General features: G+C 36.9%; 2 pseudogenes; both read right to left on the reverse strand.

The window, feature by feature from the left end:
* Positions 1-6,726: 6,726 nt before the first annotated feature.
* On the reverse strand, positions 6,727-9,154 carry LOC102497472 (tigger transposable element-derived protein 1-like; annotated as a pseudogene).
* A 698-nt stretch (positions 9,155-9,852) lies between these two features.
* Positions 9,853-23,024, reverse strand: part of LOC102497882 (tigger transposable element-derived protein 1-like) — a 59,434-nt pseudogene continuing 46,262 nt past the window's right edge.

A 23,024-nucleotide genomic window follows, 5' to 3' on the forward strand; every position in this document is an offset into this window, starting at 1 on the left:
CTGTTTGTCTCTCTCCAGCAAGGACACACATCCTATGGCAAAAAACTAAAAGAAAAAAAAAAGATGACTTTGATACTAGGAAATAAGAAAGGAAGAGTTATATTACTTTGGAAATCCCAGCCAACATTTAGTAAGCATTGGCAAATGTAAAAAGTTATGGTTGCCTTTGCAATTAGAAATCTCTCTGATATCTAATAACAAAGCTTCTGCAGTATGCTTTGGGGATTAACTGTTCAAGCAGGGTACATGCATGAGTGGTCAACCACCTGCCACTCAGTTGCCATGAAGCTGCTTATATGCCTGTGTGAACTTGGCTCACAAATCAGTATAGTTACTCATACAAATACCTGAAGATCTCTGTGATTCATGTGGTCTGACTTAAAACACCCAGTTTGTTTTTTGTATAATTCCGTAGTTTGCCTAGGTTACATGGTAAAACATTGCACAAAGTAAGAGCCTCATAACTAATTTCTCCAGCAAGATGAAGTATCATCTTGATCTCCTCCTCTGGGTACTGCCACTGTGTGATAAGAAACTTCAAATTTTAGCAGCTTAAAAGGTTCATAATGGCGCTAGCAGGTGGCATGATGGTTAAGGCACTGGACTTCCACATAGTTGACTTTGGTTCAAGTACTGGACCCAGTGGTTTGAAAATCATGCATGCCCAAAATCCCAAGAGGAGAATGAAGAAGTGATTATGGTATGGCTAACACAAGTGGGGAGGGGGGTGATTTCTCACTTTTGCTCTCTCTGTCTCTCTTTGTCTCATGCATATGCCCTATAGCAAAAACAAAAACAAACAAACAAAAAGGTATTATCATAAAATGCTCATGCATTCTGTGTGATAAGGAATTCAGACAGGATGTGGTAAGAATGACTTTTCAGTGTTCCAAAATGTCTAGAGATTCAGCGAGGAGACTTTACGGTACAGGTGAGACACTGGCTGGGGATTAGAATTATTTGGACATGTGTTCATACCCATTTCTGATGCTGGCTATTAGCTAGGACTTGAGAACACCTAAATACAGCCTTTCCCTGTATCCTGGGCTTCCTCAGAGTATGGCGAACTCAGGGCAGTCAGATTCCTTAGTGACAGTTCAAGGTTCCAAAAGTAAATGTTCCTTTACTTCTGCTATTAATCAGGGCAGATGCAGCTTTGCCTTTAGACATTTCAGAAGTCACGAGGTGTCACATCCACCACATTCTATTGTTTGTGAGTCACTAAGGCCAGCACAGATTCAAGGGGACGGGGCTTAAATCTCTTTTCATGTTGGGAGATGTGTCAATGGATTTTGTAAATGTCTTATGAAAGACAAATTGGGGAAGCTTTTCATTTCACTGAGAAAAACAATTTAAACAGAAAGCTACCTCCTGAGAAAGTTAGATTTTGTAACAAAAGAATCAAATGGAAAGACATATGGTAAAGTGTAGCAGCCTTAATTCAACTACTGTGAAGTCAGTTTTGCATGTATTACATCAGCCAATGCAAATTCCTACTGAAGGAGATATATGTGTTCCCAGCCCAGGCATTTCCCCACATTGTCAATCTAGTGAGAGTTTGGCAGCCATCACTGGGATATCTAACATCACCCATTATGATATTTTAATATATACAGTTTGGAAGAGATTAAAATCTTCTGAATTAAACCTTTCTTTAAGGTGATAATATTTTATTTTGGCAGTTATAAAAAGCTATGGAAATTACTAATGTCACAGAAAACAAATTTGCCCATTCCAGAGTGTTTATGTTTTTGCTTCAGTTTGCTTTGCTTTTTGGAACTCTTAGTGTGCCAGGAAATACACTATGCCTTCTGAGTTATTTTTATTAAAGTGTAATAAATGGTGTGTGCCCGCAAAAGTGTTGATAGAAATAACCAACTCTGTAGAAATAATAATTAATATGGTTGATTACTAAGCATGAAATTGAGTAAGCAGACCTGGACAAAGAAAAGCATCTCAGGGTGGTAAGGTGAGTGGTTCCTTTTATATAGTTTTGAGGGCTGGAGAGTTGTCATTCCGCATAAGGAGTCTTTTACATTGGTCCAGCCCAAAAAGGTGGGGCAACTGGAAACAGAGGTTTGTAGGTTGTAGGTGAATTTGAAATTCTTAGATCAGTAATTGGTTATAGAAAATCACAAAAGTTTGTTCCTGAAAGACATCTGCAAAAGAATGTCTGTACTTTAAGAGAGAAGAAGGCTTATTATGCATCATAAAACTCCTATGCCTGGGACATGATATAGCATCACACTACCAATGGTGTGTTAATATTTGTAGGCCTCTGTTAATATTTGTAGGCATGACTCTCCCAGGTCCCCAGAAACAACTTTGAAATAGAAAAAAGTAGTCAGAATTCTGTCCACAGAAGCCACGTAGTTTATGAAGGGAAAAAAGAAATACATTAAAAAAAAAAAAAAAAAAAAAACCTGGGGGCCAGGCGGGGTCATGGGGGTAAACCTGGAGGCCAGCAGGTGTCATGGTGGTTGAGGTGTTGGACCCCCATATGGCCAAACATGGTTCAAGTCTCAGACCTGGTGGCTTGCTTTCTCATTTTCCCTTTCTCTTGTTCTCTCTCTCTCTCTCTATGTCTCTTTGGTCAAATTAAAAGATAATAATAATGAGAAATAAAATTAAATAAATTTTTAAAACAGTCTATAAGTAAGGATTAAGTGAGAGAGTCAAGGCTTCACTGAGGATAATTACATTTACATTGGGTTAACTTCCTTCTAAGTGCTAAGGTTTCTTAAATTTATTCAATTATTAATGAAAAACAACCAAATAATTACTATACAGATTCATTTTATTTCTGTCAAGGGTAATAAGCAGTTATCAAACAATTGGATTCTCTAAGTAATGAAATTTCCCTTTCAGCAACTGGGCTTAAAATTTTAAAATCTGAATACATGTGATATAATTTAAACATCTGAGAGGTTTTTATTATTGAGTAAATCAATGATTACATCATGCTTTAAATTCTGATACCCTAATCAGAACAGAAGTCATGGGATTACCTGTACTCACTTTAAATGAACTCGATCTGCTACTTTTAGTTTTGTATTTTATGTTTTGGTCTGTGTATCTGTGGTGTGTGATATGGATGACGAGAGGTAGAATAGGGTTTCTGCATGTTTTTTTAAAAAATCCAGTTATTTCTTTTTTTAGAATTATTTTTAAATTTTATTTATTATTGTTTTTTAATTTGACTAGAGAGAGAAGCAGAGAGAGAAAGTGAGAAAGCAAGCTGCCAGGTCCAGGATTCAAATCGCAGTCAGCCATATAGGAGTCCAGCACCCTAACCACCACACTACTTGCTGACTCCAACACGTAATTATTTTTATCACCTAAATTCATTAATTAATGCTTGTACCACTAATTGCCACAACTGTATACAGTCTCAGTCTCTCTTTCTCTGTGTCTCTCTACACATACACTTTCTATCCTGAATCATCTGAAAATAAGTTGTGATATCATATACATCAGCACAGAGCATAGATCTTCTAAGAGCAAAATGTATAATCCTATCAATCATTATAAACACATAAAACTTGATGTAGCAGTATTATCATGTTCAGTTTCCCCAATGTTCCAAATAATCATTTTATCAATTTTTCTTTAATTCCAGGAATCTGCATTGCATTTAGTTGTCATGTTTCTAAGATGTCATTTAATCATGAAGTATATTACCTTCTGTGACATTGACATATCAGGAGTATGTAAATCAATAGTTTTAGAGACTATTTTACCATCTACCTATTTATTAGGCTCAGATTAAACATGTTTGGTAAGATTTTTTAGAGGTGATATATGCTCTCTTTGGCATCATATCAAGGCAGCACATGTCAGTTTGTACCATTACTGGGGATAACTTAGTTAAGCTGTGGTTCCTCACATTATCCTTTTGAAATGAACCCTCTTCCTTTTACAGTTATATATAATCAGTGAGGTGACGGTGTATTATTTGATGGCTATTCAGGTCCTCAAAAACTTTCTCCCATTGGTTTGAACAACCATGGATGATCTCTGCCTAAATCAATTTCCACTTTGCTCATTTTTAGTGGTCATTTCTAATTGCTTTAGTCTATCTACTTTTTATCTCTTATTCTTAGACAAAAAAACATTCACTTCCCTCACGGTTCCCTCTTTTCGAGTACTCGTATGAACTCAATGAATTTTCCCCTAATTGTCTATATGATAGCTTTAACTATTACTGTCCTTTTGTGTGCTCAATTGAACCAAGTTGCATCGGTGGGGAGCCCTTTCAAGGTGACATGTCTCCAGTGATAGTTGAGCAAGGCTTTGGCAAAAAATCCAGACTCATTTAGTTACATCCACATTCAGACCTAGAACCAGCCTTTTCTCCAATGAGACCTAATTCTTTTTTGTGAATAACAGTATTTAGAAACAAATACTTTGGTGTTAAGTGATGCGACAGTAACCAATTTATTACCTCTCAGTTCCAGGTGCACACTTCAATACATACTCTGTGGTAATACACAAAATCCCTTTAAGTATTTATTCTATGAAGTGAGAATGATGTTAAGCTTTCTCATTAGAAGTCACAGGAATAAAGGGCCCTCCTGCAGCATGGTGGAAAAGTAATATGGTTGGGAGGACATAGAAGGAATCTCCGCCCCAGCCATACACCCAGAGTGCATGGTCCCTGGTGAACTTCTGTCGTCAGCCTGGCAAAGCCTGTGCCTCCAAGGCATCCTCCTTTCATCAGCTGATTAACCTTTTTTTTTGTTTTTGTTTTTTTTTTTTGTTTTTTTTGGGTTTTTTTTTTTTTTTTTATCATCATAATCTTCTTTATATTACATTGGATTACATATAACTTTACAGTGTATTACATTGTTTTTTCAAAAGGGAATGCCATGCATGTCAGTCAGTACAGAGACATTAATCTCCCCACTTCAACATTCCATATCTTTGCTGTTTTCCCCAATCATTATTTTTATTATTCTAATTATTTTTATAAAACAGTCAATTGCTATTTCCCGTTTTGCTTGTAAAAATACTTTGCCCATCATGAAATACTTCTCAGACCAATCCAGTTGAGAATACTATACATGTCATCAATCAGCTGATTAACCTTTGAAAACCACACTTGTGGCCTAGAGGGTTTTCACTACCCCTTTACACATACCATTGGTTGTCAATTGCTTGCGGATTGCCTGCCCTTCACCTGCACTTTGAAGAGTTGCTTCCTGTTTACCCAGGTTGGAGACCCCGCTGGTCTGGGGAAACCAGCATACTTCTCTGCTATCTAGTAGACTGAACTACACTTTCACCCATGAGCTCTGAAACCCAACCTGGTGGGGTGGGGAGCGTCCGATTTATCCTTCCTTGAGTACTCTCCTTTAGTCAAAGAGTACTGTATAGAGTTTATTTACATCTTACATCATTCTATGTCTTCTTTCGTTTTGAGAGGCTTTTGCTATAGGGCGCATGCACTTGCCAGAGAGACAGACATAGAGACAGAAAAAGAGAAATCAACCTCCTCCAACTCCCCAGGGAGGGGGTGGCCACGCCACGATCCTTTCTCCTTAATTTTCCTCTCAGGATTTTTGGCATGCACGCACATGCACTTGGTGTGACTTTCAAGCTACCTAGTCCAGGACTTGAACTATGGTCGGCCATGGGGCAGTCCAGTGCCTTAACCACCATGCCACCTGCTGGCCCCTCATCACTCTATTATTACAATTTAATAATGCTTTTTATTAAACTTCATCTCCTTTACCTAGGCTATGGCTTCTCTATCCTGACTGGGCTCAGAATGATACAAGCATGCTCACTGCAGTGAGTGCCATGGTTACCAGGCTCTTTCAGTGGCCAGGTATAGAATACGTACATAAGGAACTCACACTGATATTTCTAATTCAAATGCAATCCCATAGGCTATTCCTCACTTTCCCCCACATCACAGATGTACATGTATATCTCAGAAATATTGAACATTCCAGGACCAGCAGTTAGTGTAAGGACTATGTCACTGGACTCCCATGTAGTCGACCACGGTTCAAGTCTTGGACCTGGCAGCTTAAACTCACACCGGGCACGTGTGTGTGTGTGTGCCCAAGATCCCAAGAGGAGAATGGAGGAAAAGAGATTGCAGCGTGGCCATCCCCCCTGGGGGGTGATTTCTCGCTTTCTATCTCTCTGACTCTCTCTGTCTTTCTGGCGAGTGCATGCGCCCTATAGCAAAAACCTCTAAAAAAAAAAAAAAAAAGAAAGAAAGAAAGAAAGAAAGAAAGAAAGAAATATGGAACATTCTGTTCTAGATCACCACAAAAGTGTGAAGGTCACAAAGAAGCAAGTCACAAAGATTTATTAGTTTCCCAGTGTATTTATCTGTTTTTCTTTTTTAAGAGAGATTTTTGTTATAGGACATGCGCGCTTGCCAGAGAGACAGAAAGTAAGAAATCAGCCCCCTGAAGGATGGCCATGCTGCAATCCCTTCTCCTCTCAGAATTTTGGCCATGCACGCATGTGTTCCCAGTTTGAATTTAAGCCATGAGGTGTGGGTCTCGAACTGTAGTCAACTACATGGGAGTCCAGCAATGTAACCATTACACCATCTGTTGGTCCAGTTTTCCAGTGTATATTAAAGTTATGTTTACATTATTAAGTCTGTTAAGTGTGCAATATATTATGTCTAAAAAACCATTACATATGTTAATTAAAAATACTTATTGCAAAAAACGCTAATGATCATCTGAATCTTAGTCATAATCATTTCATTGATGGAGGATCTTCACTCAATATTGATGGTTTTTTAATGAATAGGATAGGTAATTGCTGAAGGCTGGGATGGCTGTGGCAATTTAAAAAAATAAATCAGCAATGAAGTTTGCCATTTTCTTTCGACTATTCCTTTTAGGGACTATTTCTCTATAGCATGTGTTGCTTTTGATAGCATTTTATCCCCCATTAGAACCTCTTTTAAAATTGAAGTCAATCCTTTCAAATCCTGCCTGTTTTATCAATGAATTTCACATACTATTCTAAATCCTTTGTTGTCATTTCAGCAACGTTCACAGCATCTTCACCAGAAGTAAAGTCTATCTCAAGAAACCAATTTCTCGGCTCACTCATAAGAAACAACTTCTCATTCATTAAAGTTTTATCATGAGATTGCAGCAATGTAGTCCCTTCTTCATGCTCTACTTTTAATTCTAGTTCTCTTGTTATTTTTACTACCTCTGTACTAACTTCCTTCATTGAAGTCTTAAGTCCCTCAAAATCATCACTGAGGGTTGCAACTTCTTCCAAACTCCTGTTAGTATGGATACTTAAAAAAAAAATTGCTTTTACAAGCGTGTGTGTGTGCTTGCCAGAGAGAAACAGAGAACAGAGAGCCAGGGAAAGGAGAAAGCACCACCCCCCAACACACACAGGGAATGGGCACAACTCAATCCCTTCTCCTCTATCTCTTCCACCTTCAGAGATTTTGGGCAGACATGTACATCCACGCCAGATGTTTCTCAGCCCACCAGGTCCAGGACTCAAACTGCACAGTCTGGCCATATTGGATTCAAGCTGCCTTATCCGCCATGCCAGGGGATGTCCCCATTCTAGATATTTTGACCTCCTTCAATGAATCACAAATGTCTTAATGGCGTCTAGTATGATGAATCTTTTCCAGAAGGTTTTCAATTTACTCTGCCCATGTTCATGAAAGGAATCATTATCATGGCAGTGAAAGTCAAGAAATGTATTTCTTTTTTTTGTCTGTTTGAGGGAGATTTTTGCTATAGGGCATGTGCACTCACTGGAGAGACAGAGAGACAGAAAGTGAGAAATCATCCCCTGAGGGGATGGCCATGCCACAATCCCTTCTCCTCCATTCCCCTCTTGGGTTTTGGGGCACGCATGAACACACAAGTGGCATGAGTTTTAAGCCGCCAAGTCCGGAACTCGAACCACGGTTGACTATGTGGGAGTCCAGCAAGGTAACCATTATGCCATCTGCTGGTCCTTAAGAAATATATTTCATAAATAATAGGATTTAAATGTTGAAATTGCCCCTTAATCTATAGGCTGCAGAATGGATATTGTGTTAGCAGGCATGAAAGCAGTATCTATCTCCTTGTACATCTCCATCAGAGCTGTTAGGTGACCAGGTGCATTGCCAATGAGCAGTACTATTTTGAAACCAACTTTTTTCTTTTATCAGTAATTTCAACGGTGAATTTAAAATATTCAATAAACCATGCTGTAACCAAATGTGCTGTTATCCAGTCATGGTTGTTCCACTTATAGAGCACAGAGTAGATTTAGCATAATTCTTAAGAACCCTAGGACATTTGGGATGGTAAATGAGCACTGTCCTTAATTTACAGTCACCAGCTGCATTAGCCACTAACAAGAATCAGCCTCTCCTTTGAAGCTTTGAAACCAGGTATTGTCTTTTCCTCTCTAGCTGTAACAGTCCTAGATGGCATCTTCTTCCAGTAGATTTTCAATGTAGCCGTTCAAACTACACTGAAAATCTGTTGCTTAGTGTAGCCACCTTCATCAGTGACCTTAGCTAAATCTTGTGAATAACTTGCTGCAGCTTCTACACCAGCACTTACCGATACTCCTTGCACTTTCATGCTACGGAGGTGGCTTCTTTCCTTCAACCTCATGAACCAACCTCTGCTAGCTTTATGCTTTTTTTATGCAGCTTCCTCACCTGTCTCAACCTTCATAACACTGAAGAGAGTTAGGGCCTTGATCTGCATTAAGTTTTGGCTTAAGGGAATGTTATGGCTGGATGAATCTTTTACTCAGGCCATTAAACTTTTCTCTGTAAAAGCAGTAAGGCTATTTCTCTTTCTAATCATTTGTATGTTCACCGGAGTAATACTTTTCATTTCTTTCAAGAATTGTTCATTTGCATTTACAGCTTGGCAAACTGTCTGGTACAAGAGACCTAGCTTTCATTCTGTCTTGGTTTTTGACATGCCTTCTTCAATAAGCTTAATCATTTCTAGCTTTTGATTTAAAGAGAGACCTGCTACTCTTCCTTTCACTTGAACACTTAAAGTCTATCGTTGGGTTATTAAGTGTCTAATTTTAATATTATTGTGTCTCAGGGAATAAGGAGGCCTGAGGAGAGAGAGAAAAATGGGGAATAGCCGGTTGGTGGAGCGATGAGAACACATACAACATTCATTGATTAAGTTTGCTGCCCTGCATGGATGCAGTTCATGGCACCTCAAAACAACTATAAAGGTAACATCAAAGATCACTGATAGTAGATCACTATAACAGATAATAATGAAAAAGCTCAAAATATTGTGAGCATTACCAAAATGTGACACAGAGACACAAAGAGCACAAGCTGTTGGAGAGATAGAGTTGAAAAACTCACAAAATGCAGGGTTGCCACAAACCTTCAATTCATAAATATAATATCTGAGAGGTTCAGTAAAGTGAAGTACAACAAAACAAGGTATGCCTGTATCTCCCTTTTCCCATAGGAGAAACTTGATTCATTAAAAGTAAAATAAAATCGGGGCCAGCACATGGTGTGGTGGTTGAGGCACTGGACTCCCACATAGCCTATTCAATTATTCATGTCCCAGACTTGACAGCTTGAAAATCATGACAGGCACTTGTAGCACGCATGTGTTCCCAGTTTGAATTTAAGCCATGAGGTGTGGGTCTCGAACTGTAGTCAACTACATGGGAGTCCAGCAATGTAACCATTACACCATCTGTTGGTCCAGTTTTCCAGTGTATATTAAAGTTATGTTTACATTATTAAGTCTGTTAAGTGTGCAATATATTATGTCTAAAAAACCATTACATATGTTAATTAAAAATACTTATTGCAAAAAACGCTAATGATCATCTGAATCTTAGTCATAATCATTTCATTGATGGAGGATCTTCACTCAATATTGATGGTTTTTTAATGAATAGGATAGGTAATTGCTGAAGGCTGGGATGGCTGTGGCAATTTAAAAAAATAAATCAGCAATGAAGTTTGCCATTTTCTTTCGACTATTCCTTTTAGGGACTATTTCTCTATAGCATGTGTTGCTTTTGATAGCATTTTATCCCCCATTAGAACCTCTTTTAAAATTGAAGTCAATCCTTTCAAATCCTGCCTGTTTTATCAATGAATTTCACATACTATTCTAAATCCTTTGTTGTCATTTCAGCAACGTTCACAGCATCTTCACCAGAAGTAAAGTCTATCTCAAGAAACCAATTTCTCGGCTCACTCATAAGAAACAACTTCTCATTCATTAAAGTTTTATCATGAGATTGCAGCAATGTAGTCCCTTCTTCATGCTCTACTTTTAATTCTAGTTCTCTTGTTATTTTTACTACCTCTGTACTAACTTCCTTCATTGAAGTCTTAAGTCCCTCAAAATCATCACTGAGGGTTGCAACTTCTTCCAAACTCCTGTTAGTATGGATACTTAAAAAAAAAATTGCTTTTACAAGCGTGTGTGTGTGCTTGCCAGAGAGAAACAGAGAACAGAGAGCCAGGGAAAGGAGAAAGCACCACCCCCCAACACACACAGGGAATGGGCACAACTCAATCCCTTCTCCTCTATCTCTTCCACCTTCAGAGATTTTGGGCAGACATGTACATCCACGCCAGATGTTTCTCAGCCCACCAGGTCCAGGACTCAAACTGCACAGTCTGGCCATATTGGATTCAAGCTGCCTTATCCGCCATGCCAGGGGATGTCCCCATTCTAGATATTTTGACCTCCTTCAATGAATCACAAATGTCTTAATGGCGTCTAGTATGATGAATCTTTTCCAGAAGGTTTTCAATTTACTCTGCCCATGTTCATGAAAGGAATCATTATCATGGCAGTGAAAGTCAAGAAATGTATTTCTTTTTTTTGTCTGTTTGAGGGAGATTTTTGCTATAGGGCATGTGCACTCACTGGAGAGACAGAGAGACAGAAAGTGAGAAATCATCCCCTGAGGGGATGGCCATGCCACAATCCCTTCTCCTCCATTCCCCTCTTGGGTTTTGGGGCACGCATGAACACACAAGTGGCATGAGTTTTAAGCCGCCAAGTCCGGAACTCGAACCACGGTTGACTATGTGGGAGTCCAGCAAGGTAACCATTATGCCATCTGCTGGTCCTTAAGAAATATATTTCATAAATAATAGGATTTAAATGTTGAAATTGCCCCTTAATCTATAGGCTGCAGAATGGATATTGTGTTAGCAGGCATGAAAGCAGTATCTATCTCCTTGTACATCTCCATCAGAGCTGTTAGGTGACCAGGTGCATTGCCAATGAGCAGTACTATTTTGAAACCAACTTTTTTCTTTTATCAGTAATTTCAACGGTGAATTTAAAATATTCAATAAACCATGCTGTAACCAAATGTGCTGTTATCCAGTCATGGTTGTTCCACTTATAGAGCACAGAGTAGATTTAGCATAATTCTTAAGAACCCTAGGACATTTGGGATGGTAAATGAGCACTGTCCTTAATTTACAGTCACCAGCTGCATTAGCCACTAACAAGAATCAGCCTCTCCTTTGAAGCTTTGAAACCAGGTATTGTCTTTTCCTCTCTAGCTGTAACAGTCCTAGATGGCATCTTCTTCCAGTAGATTTTCAATGTAGCCGTTCAAACTACACTGAAAATCTGTTGCTTAGTGTAGCCACCTTCATCAGTGACCTTAGCTAAATCTTGTGAATAACTTGCTGCAGCTTCTACACCAGCACTTACCGATACTCCTTGCACTTTCATGCTACGGAGGTGGCTTCTTTCCTTCAACCTCATGAACCAACCTCTGCTAGCTTTATGCTTTTTTTATGCAGCTTCCTCACCTGTCTCAACCTTCATAACACTGAAGAGAGTTAGGGCCTTGATCTGCATTAAGTTTTGGCTTAAGGGAATGTTATGGCTGGATGAATCTTTTACTCAGGCCATTAAACTTTTCTCTGTAAAAGCAGTAAGGCTATTTCTCTTTCTAATCATTTGTATGTTCACCGGAGTAATACTTTTCATTTCTTTCAAGAATTGTTCATTTGCATTTACAGCTTGGCAAACTGTCTGGTACAAGAGACCTAGCTTTCATTCTGTCTTGGTTTTTGACATGCCTTCTTCAATAAGCTTAATCATTTCTAGCTTTTGATTTAAAGAGAGACCTGCTACTCTTCCTTTCACTTGAACACTTAAAGTCTATCGTTGGGTTATTAAGTGTCTAATTTTAATATTATTGTGTCTCAGGGAATAAGGAGGCCTGAGGAGAGAGAGAAAAATGGGGAATAGCCGGTTGGTGGAGCGATGAGAACACATACAACATTCATTGATTAAGTTTGCTGCCCTGCATGGATGCAGTTCATGGCACCTCAAAACAACTATAAAGGTAACATCAAAATTCACTGATAGTAGATCACTATAACAGATAATAATGAAAAAGCTCAAAATATTGTGAGCATTACCAAAATGTGACACAGAGACACAAAGAGCACAAGCTGTTGGAGAGATAGAGTTGAAAAACTCACAAAATGCAGGGTTGCCACAAACCTTCAATTCATAAATATAATATCTGAGAGGTTCAGTAAAGTGAAGTACAACAAAACAAGGTATGCCTGTATCTCCCTTTTCCCATAGGAGAAACTTGATTCATTAAAAGTAAAATAAAATCGGGGCCAGCACATGGTGTGGTGGTTGAGGCACTGGACTCCCACATAGCCTATTCAATTATTCATGTCCCAGACTTGACAGCTTGAAAATCATGACAGGCACTTGTATTACATATCTGAAACCCTGGGAGGAGAATGGAGGAGAAGGGATTTCGGCATGGCCATTCCCACTGGGGGGTGGTTTCTCATTTTCCCTCTCACTATTGCTTTCTGGCAAGTGCATGCACCCTATGGCAAAAACCTTTAAAAAATCAGCATATTGACTATTTTCACTGATACAAATAGAAAATCAGCATATTGACTATTTACACTGATACAAATAGGGTATCACAGTATCCTATGATATACACAGTAGTTCAGAATCACCATGCCAATATCACTATCAAGAGCAAAAGTGATATGTAAGATTCGATTTTTTTGTAGTATTTTGTTCTACTAAATACCTAGTCATATCCTGAGTACAAAATATGAATTTATTAATTTTTTGTGTGTGGTTAAATAATTGGTCTGAAATAGAGTTTAGGTTAATTAACCTGCTTTCCATTCAAGGATTTTCTTAGTTTAATTCTTGGCATTTTGAAATGTTCACTGGTTCAAAAGTGAATTCTAGTTTTTCAAGACCGTAATTCTATGTCTTCCCTCTGTTAGATTCTCAGCTATTTCAGAGAAATACTATGAATGCATTCCTGATAGCTCCTTTATTCACCCCAAATATTATAATTTTCCACTTTTAACATTCTTTCCTCTGGGAAAGAAAATATCTAAATTTGTTCAAAAGAAAGTTAAATTCTGAGTAAACAGACTCTACATGACAGCCTGAGGTGTCATTTTCCAAATGACATGTGTTTACAAACCTATTATTTGTGGAGTAATTTATTTAACATAGAAAGTTTTTCAAATAACTATATTTTGCTGTATTCAAAATTACTGAGATTCTGATATGAATGATCGTCAACACATGAAATATTGGCCTACTCCAGTGATATGTTAAAATGACCTGGAAATAGATTATTATTCTTACAAGAATGATGAACAAAATGACACAGAGGTTTATATAGACACTTAGAAAGTAATTATTTTTTAAAAATCACATGAATTAGTTACTACATATGATAATAAGCCATTGCTTCCAAATAAACACTATACACACATACACACACACACACACACACACACACACACACACACACTTCATCATTTTTGATTGTTATTCATCATTTTGAACCGTATAAATATTTTACATATGTTTAAAAGGGAGATTAAGGGGGCCGGAAAATGGCATGGTGGTTTAGGGCACTGGACTCCCACATGGCAGACCACAGTTTGAGTCCTGGACCTGGCGGCCTACTTTCTCACTTTCTCTCTCTCTCTCTCACTCTGTCCCTCTCTGGTCAAATTTAAATAAATAAATAATAATTGAATAAATAAGGTTAAATAAAATAATTCTTTAAAAAAATAAAGAGGAGATTAAGTGAAAAGTATGAAAAAAACAAACTCTAACAAAAAATAATAAATGATATGCAATAATAAAAAATAAATAATAATACATATTAAAGAATAACAGTAAATAAAACATTATTTTGCATTAAAATGTCTCTTTCATTTTTATATAAACATCATTAAAAATCCACTAGCCCATATTTATTTACAAAAATGATGAAAATTTATCTGTTTTTTTTAACATGTCTGTCCACAAAGGAGACCACATTTACAGCAATGATTCAATCTAAAGTAGGACATATATTTGCTGATTTTTGTTAGTGCTGAATTTGCAACATTGGTAAGGGATAAATCCAGAGTTCTATAAGTAGTATTGATATGTAATACCTCCCCAGACCTGTATTATGTCCTGAAAGGAATAGAAAAAATGTATTTTATACATGCTTGATTAGGCAAAAGGGATCTCAGTCTACAGAGACACACCAATTGAACAAACTGGATAGATAACAATAATAAAATCATGAACATTTCATTGAGTTAGTCTGATATATAAGTGCTATACTATTTATTTATTTATTTATTTATTTATTTATTTATTTATTTATTTATTGTTTAAGGTTTTTTGCCATAGGTCACAATCACTCACCAGAGAGAAACAGAGAGAGACAGTGAGATGAGAAATCACTCCCCAAGGGGGGATGGCCATGCCGCAATCCCTTCTCCATTCTCTTTCAGGGATTTTGGGCATGCACACACATGTGCGTGGTGTGATTTTCAAGTTGCCAGGTCCAAGACTTGAACTATGGTCAGCCCTGTGGGAGTCTAGCACTATAACCACTATGCTACCTACTGGCTCCACTATACAAACAATTTAAATGTGATATTTACAAACTTCTCAAAATTCAATTGTTTTATTCACTCTTTTGTATGCTAGACCATCATTTTATGAAATATAATTTCCAGGGGTCAGCACGTGGCATGGTGGTTAAGGCACTGGACTCCCACATGATTATGGTTCAAGTCTTGGACCTGGCAGCTTGCTCTCATTTTCCCTTTTTCTCTCTGTCTCTCTCTGTTCAAACTAAACAATAATAGTAATAGAGACTGTCAGGTTGCATACGGTGGTTAAGGTGCTAGACTCCCATATGGCCAACTGCAGTTCAAGTTCTGGACCTGGTTGCTTGCTTTCTCACTTTCCTTCTTTGTTTCTCTCTGATCAAGTTAAAAAATAATAAGAATAAATAAGTTAAATTAAATAATTCTTTAAAATAATGATTAAAATTAAGTAAATAATTCTTTTTAAAATATAATTTCCATTTCTTGGTCAGTATATAGGTCATTTCTTTTCAATTTAATTATATACTATTTGATACATACTGAAATGTAAATTTAATGTAATTGTATACTATTTATACATACTAAATGTATAAAGAAGCATGATAATAAAATAGATATCTAAGAACCCACTATTCAGTTTAAGAATATGAATATAATATCTTGTTTTTGTTTGTATGCATTATTTTTTAAAGAATTATTTTTTATTTAACTTTATTTATTTATTTTAATTTGACCAGAGAAGAACAGAGTGAGAGAGAGAGAGAGAGAGGAGAGAGAGAGGGAAAGTGAGAAAGCAAGCTGCCAGGTCAGGAACTCTAACTGCGGTTGGTCATGCGGGAGTCCAGCACCTCTAACCACCATGCCACTTGCTGGCACCATCTATGCACTATTTTTATTTTCATCCTGCCTTGTCAAAGATAATCACTGCTACTTTAAATGCTGTTTATTATCCTATTGTTTTAAAAATATTTTCGTATGTTAATTAATACTGTTACTCGTCTCCCAAAGAACTTTTTTACAAGACACAAAATGCTTTAATATCATTAAACTATCTTTTGACTAATTTTATTGCATATTCTGACTTCATCTTTTTTAGATTAGATTTTATTTCTTTGTTTGGTTCCTTTATTTTCATTTCTTTTTTATTTTCCTTATTCAAATCTCTGTAAGGCAGAGATTTCTTTCTTTGCCACTGAATCACAATCTTTTATTATTTCTTATAGATTGGGTCTCCAGGACTTGAATCACACAGTTAGCTATGTGCATTTCATCCATCTTCACCACATCATCAGCTGCCTGGGAGCTGTTTTCTCGCTATGTCTTTCTTTGGCAAGTATGTGAGCCTTCGGGAAAAAAAAAAAAAAAATAAACGTGGAAAGGTTTTTGTTATTGCATAGACTTGACCACGATACAAAACACATACCAGAGACCTACTATTAAAGTAAAGGGCTGGGATTCAGCTACCTTAACGTACACACTACCTTCTGGCCCTACACCTTTATTTGTTATGGAAAAAAGAAAGCTATCTTTTATTGGCTCAGAAGTTCATCTCATTTTATTTCTAGTGGAAAGGTGTCATTCATGTATAAGTGTTTAAAATTCATTGTACTCTCTCATGAAATATTTTTGTGTCTCGATCCTCTGTTTTTGTTTTTATATCTGTCTGTTACTTTGGCAATTGAGTCTGAATTCAGATAAAAGATACGTGCTTGAACAATAAAACCTAGAGTTTTATTGGATTTCAAGATTGTGCTGTGTCAGTGTTGGTGATGAGATATGGAAGGCAGAATTGAAGACAGCATTGATTCTGGATTTTGAGGCAGATGCCTAGAGATAATATGCACACTTGTTTGCAACCCAGTTTCTTCTTACTTGAGTCTGCCAATCAAGAGTGTCTTCAAAACCACCACTGATTACTAGAGTTCTTTATTTTTTCTAAGGTTTTGTTTTGTTTTGTTTTTGTCATAGGGTGCATGCCTTTGCCAGAGAGACAGGGATAGTGAGAGGGGAGGAGAGAATTACTCCCCCTCCTTCTTGGGGGGAGCTGGCTACATCACAATTCCTTTTCCTGGAGTATGCTATTCCCAGATTGAGGGTATGTGTGCACTTGTGCCTGACAAGATCTTTCAAGCCACCGGGTCCGTGACAAGAATCATGTTCGCCATGTTGGAATCTTGCGTTGTAAACACTATGATACCTGCTGGCCTCAAGTTCTATTTTTAGGTTTTAGCTTACCCCAGATTTCTACAAAATCTTCACATCAAGATTTCACCTGCAGTTTTGATTTTATTGGAAGTCTTCATTTGTATACCAGGCAACGAATTCAGACTTTCATTGTTTGGAATATTCCATGGCTCCCTTAGTCTTGGAATTAATTGGTGTGATTTGTAATTTGTATAGGAAAAACCTTGTTCATAGTGGTAATATTATGTTTTATTTATTTTTTAGATATTTTTTTGATAGGACATGTGTGTTCACCAGAGAGATAGAGAAGAACAGAGAGACAGAAGGGTAGAGAGCATGCCCCAGAAGGGATGGCCATACCACAGTCCCTTCTCTATTCTTCTCTTGAGATTTTGGGGACACATGCACACACACCTGGCATCAGTTTTGGGTCACTGGTTCTGAGACTTGAAGTGCAGACAAGGAATCTGGCAAGGTAACCATTATGCCACCTCCTGGTCCCGATTATGTTATTAATTCAGTGTGACCGCTATACTTGAAGCTTCCAAAAAAACATGTGAGTGCTCGTTCTTCTTAAGCATTGTACAGTGATTAGACAGACTCAAGATTTTTATAGAGAATGATCACTTTCCTCTTATCAGGAAGATTGTGGGTGTTTCTTGTTATACGTTAATGTAGTTTCTCACTCCACTTTAAATTTTGTTTCAATGGATGTTATTAAGACTATTTTTTCTCCCAGCAAATCTCAGTACATATTTCTCTTTTCTTTAAAATAATTATTTTTTTTATCATCATTACTTTTCAATTTTGACCAGAAAGAGACAGAGAGTGAGAACAAGCTGCCAGGTCTGGGACTCAAACCACAGTTGGCCATGTGGGAGTCCAGTGCCTTTAACCACCATGCCACTTGCTGGCCCCATACTTCTTTTCAACAGTAGTTTATTGTTTAGGCCCAATGTGCATACAAAACACACAATACACAATCCAAGGTTTCTCCCTCTTCTCGTCCAAAGCTCAAATCTGGGACAACAGCAACTTATGACATCAAAGGGGACAGTCTAAAAGCTATACCCAAGTGGCTTCCATGGAAAGATCTCTTGCCATTTGATCTCTGAATGCTGGTTTCCATAGATGTTACAGCATGGTCATCCCCCTGCAGTGCATCTGGATATATTGATAGAATAGTATTCTTGATCCCTGCCATGATTTTTGGTTTAAAGGTTATCCTTATTCCAGTCCTTGGTCCCCTGCTGTGGACTAGTCTTCATCGCACTTTTGTACTCACTCCAGGGCATGTGAAAAATTTTTATGAATGTGACATTCTTTGCTTGCAGATATCCAGTCACCATTTCTTCTCTTCCAAAGCAACTCAGTCTCAACCTAGAAATGGAACATTGTGCAATAACAGAGTTTAGTTTTGGAAATTAATCACAGGTCCCCACTAACTTAGCTTCCATCTTTTACCTAGCTGGGATTTCTACTTTTCTTTCTCAATTACTGCCTCTTATAAAGGAGAACCTGGTTTTTATGACTCTTTCTTCAAAAGGTGAACAATGACTCTTTCTCTTATTCTGAGGAATAGAGTACTCTGGCTGCATAAGGAAAAGTTTAAAGAAAAATATATGAATAGATTTTTGAGGTATTACCTTCTATAAAAATCATGACTTGAAAGAAAAATATTTTTATTAAACTTTCCATTAAACTCTAAGAGGAAAGATGGTAGGTAATGTAATTAAAAAAGCACTAACTTATATTTTTATCCTGAAATTCTTTTTTCTAAAGATTTATCTCCTTTTCTTATTGAGTTATTTATTTATTTACTTATTTATTTTTAGAGATTTTTGCTACAGGGCATGTGTGCTCACCAGAGAAACACAGAGAGATAGACAGAAAGTGAGAAATCACCACACAGTGGGGATAGCCATGCTACAGGCCCTTCTCCATTCTCCTCTCAGGATCTTCAGCACACTTGTACACATACCCGACATGATTTTAAGCCACCAGGTCCAGGATTTGAACTATGGTCGACTACATGGTAGTCCAGCAATGTAACCATTGCACCATCTGCTTATTTATTCATCTATTTATTTATTTTTTACATTTAAGCATTGTACATCTTAACAATGCACAATATGTTTTTTTCAAAGCATACATGCATTGCATATCGATCAAGTCAAAGATACTGCCATATATATACATCATCCTCTACAGATAACTTTCCATCATCGTGTCTGTTAAATGTCTTTTAAATTTATATACTTAGATTCTTAAGGTTTCTTTATAGTTAGTTTAGTTTTATTTCAACTACTTAATTTTGAAGTCCAAACTCCTATGCTACTTAAATCTACTTTTATCTTGGCAAGAATTACTTCATATATTATATTGAATTAGTCAAAGGAAATAATGCTCCATTTCAGTCAGTGAGATGCCCAACTTCCCTGAAAATTGATTTGATTTAACTTAAGCATTTACTGATTTTGGTTCTACATCATTTTTGAAGTCAATTAATGGATTTGCTTAAAAGTGGCCAGGCAGCATGTAAGTAACCCTGTATGATACAGAACATCATAAGTTATTTAATACTCATGCCTCCATTTTATCATTTGCAAACTGTGAAATCAACAACACACTCATCCCAGAATTCTTACGAAGTTTAAATGAAATAATGTAGGTAACAAGTATAGAGCACAGTAGATGTTCACTATGTTAATTATTCTTTCCCATTTTTTATTTTACATTCAGTTGCTTTTCTAGGTTGCATAAGGAACATTACAACTCTAATGCTGTTTTTTTTTTTCTTATGTATTGTGAGGATTTCTCTCTTCTTATTCTTATAAGCAAAAATGGTAAAGCTATTATTTTGTTTTGTTCCTTAATCCTCATAGAATACATTGGTCTAAGTTTCAGATTTAAATAAGTACTCACCAGCTTGTCTGTAAGTAGCTTAAAAAACAATTTCAAACAAAAATGACTTTACTCTTAGCAAAAGATAACATATTTCTTATCATAATTCTGGATGGCATAATGCTTGGGGAAAAAGAACAATCAAAGATTTTACTTTAAAAGATATATTTGTGGGATAGTAATACATGAGGAAATAACCAGGTCCAATGTTATAGGGCCTATGTCTCCAAATATAAAACCTATTTAAACCAATCATTCAAGTATTCCACTGTGACTTGGTAAGAAATTTTTCTCTCACCTAATATTCATGATTGTCCTATAAAATGGAATGATGTGTGAAAATCTCCAAAACATTTCACAAATTTGTAGGTGAATATGCCATTATTTAGCATGTTAGGAAATTTTCCAGGCATAGTTTCTCTTAGGTAACCCAGGGCATTGGGATCTAAGCTGGTAAAATCAGTATCATGTGTATAGATGGAGCAAGCATCGAGTCTCTGATACATACTTTGCCCCGTGAGTAGAGAAGTGCATTTTTTTCTTTTAGTTTTTTTTTTTTTTGGAGAGATGTTTTGCTATAGGGTGTGCACACTCACCAGAGAGACTGAGAGAGACAGAGAGACAAAAGTGAGAAATCACCCTGGAGTGACGGCCATACCATGATCCCTTCTCCTCCATTCTTTTCTCAGGATTTTTGGGGGCATGCATGTACACACACCAAGAGTGAGTTTTAAGTTTTAAGTCACTGGGTCCAGGACTCGATCTGCAGTTGACTACGTGGGACTCTAGTGACATAACCATTGCACCATCTGCTGGTCCTGAGAAGTACATTTTTAAAGAATCCCTCCCACTTATCTATATAATCTTTTCAATTCACCCGAAATCCTTCCAACTTAACACTCTCCTCCAGTTTAAATATTTATCTCATAAAGAGTACTCTGAGAATGATAATATCTAATTCAGAGAAATAATACGGTATGGCATTGTTTTCCAATGGATATTATGATGTATTATTTTATGCACAAATAGTTTTGAGGATGCAAAACCTTATTTTAGCAACTCCTTATAGGCCCAATATTTAAAATATGCCCCAGGTAGCAATAAGATTAATGCTATATTTTAAAGCTCCTTTACATTATTTTCCAAGCTATTTACAAAGATTAAAACTTATATCACTGGGATAGGAAATATCCAATACTAAAGACTGTAATTTTATAGACAATTTGTCCTCATGTTCAGATATTTATAATTGAAAGATAACTGTAAAATACATTCAAAACTAGCCTCCACAGGCAGGAAATCATTACAAAGAAATGTTGTTCAATAAGGATTCCCAGTATTTCTTCATACAATTTCACTTTGAACTTTTTTGAAACTGAACAACTAATATTGTTAACCAGGTATTACAGTGAGTTTTAATAGCTTTTAGTTTGTTTCTGTGGGAAGAAAATGAAAGCTTTGCAATGGTAAAAGGAAACTTATCACACCTCATGAGTTGAAAGGAAGGGTGAGCAAATGTTTTCTACAAAAGGCCACAGTAAATATTTTCAGCTTTGGGGACCACATTTAAGGGGTCTTTAAAAGTTCAAAGAAAATGAGTTTTACAGAAAAACTACATGCATTTGAAAATATTTTCCACCAAAATAAACAAATACTTTAATTCCAGTTTTCCACAACCATTTTCAAGTCACTTCATGAAATTTTTACAACTACTCAACTCTGCCACGGTAGAGTCCCTTGTACTTTTCATGTGGACTCTGAACCCTAAACTATCTATGTGAATTCTGCATCTGAAAGTCATTAATTGTGACATCTTCTCTGGCCATTTATGCACCTCTTCTTTCACATGAATTCCGTGAAGAAAAAGAATAAATAGCATTTGTCATTTATCTTCTGTTCATCATCCTTTGAGTATAGGGACAATGTATGACAAAGAGAATTTTGTGTTTGCTACTAGATAATTAAAAATACAGAGTTGTCAAAGAACATCAATCACTTCTACAAATAAGAACTGTTGGCCCAAAATATAATAATTAAAAGCCCTATAAATTCACAATAGCAAGTTTGTCCTAGAGAAAAATAGCGTTATTGTAAAGAAAGCTCATGAAGTGACAATGGTAAATGATTCTTTTCCTATTTTTTGGTGGAGAGACTTAAAACAAAAAAGTACTAAGAATTAAGTATAAGAAAGGACTGGCATGAAGTCTAGCTATTTGTTTGATAATTTAAGTTATATAAGTAAAAAATATTGTTTGGGGACTGGCAGATGGTATAATGGTTACGTTCCTGAACTCCCACGTGGTCCACCACGGTTTGAGTCCCAGACCCAGTGGTTTAAAACCATGGCAGGGGGGTGTGTGTGTGTGTGTGTGTGCGCCCAAAATCCCAAGAACAGAATGGAGGAGAAGGGATTGCAGCACAGTCAGCCCCTCCCCAGAGAGTGATTTCTTGCTTTCTGTCTCTCTGTCTCTTTCTCTCTATCTCTCCGGTACATGCACCCTATAGCGATAATCTCTCTAAAGAAAAGCAAAAACAAAAATACTATTGTTTGTCTTATTATGTTCTTGAAAATGATGACAAAATCTAATTTTCTTATTTGCTCAATTGCTTAAGTATAATGTTCAAATCCTTATGACATGTTTTAATCAGTTTTTCTATTGTTAATCCTCCATTCTCCTCTCGGGATCTTGGGCATGCACACACACACGCCCAGCGTGAGTTTAAGCCACCAGGTCTGGGACTCGAACCGCAGTTGGCTACATGGGAGTTCAGCAGCATAGCCATTACGCTAACTGCTGGTCCCAATACCTCACCTTCTAATGCCACAGTCAGATTAAGTTCTCACCCTCAAGACTGTATTTAATTTTCCTGGTATAGCACTTCCGTGAGAACTTCTTGGAGATCTGGTCTGGTATTAATTAAATACAGTCACACAGAAATAAGAGTTCAAAAACTAAGAAAATGGCCAACTTAATTGTGGGGACAAGTCTGGAGTTGAATATTATATCCCAGAATATTATCGGGAAGATTGGGCCACAAT

The sequence above is a fragment of the Tupaia chinensis genome, unplaced genomic scaffold, assembly GCF_000334495.1.
Source record: "Tupaia chinensis unplaced genomic scaffold, TupChi_1.0 Scaffold000600_1, whole genome shotgun sequence".
In the NCBI taxonomy this organism is placed as follows: Eukaryota; Metazoa; Chordata; class Mammalia; order Scandentia; family Tupaiidae; genus Tupaia; species Tupaia belangeri.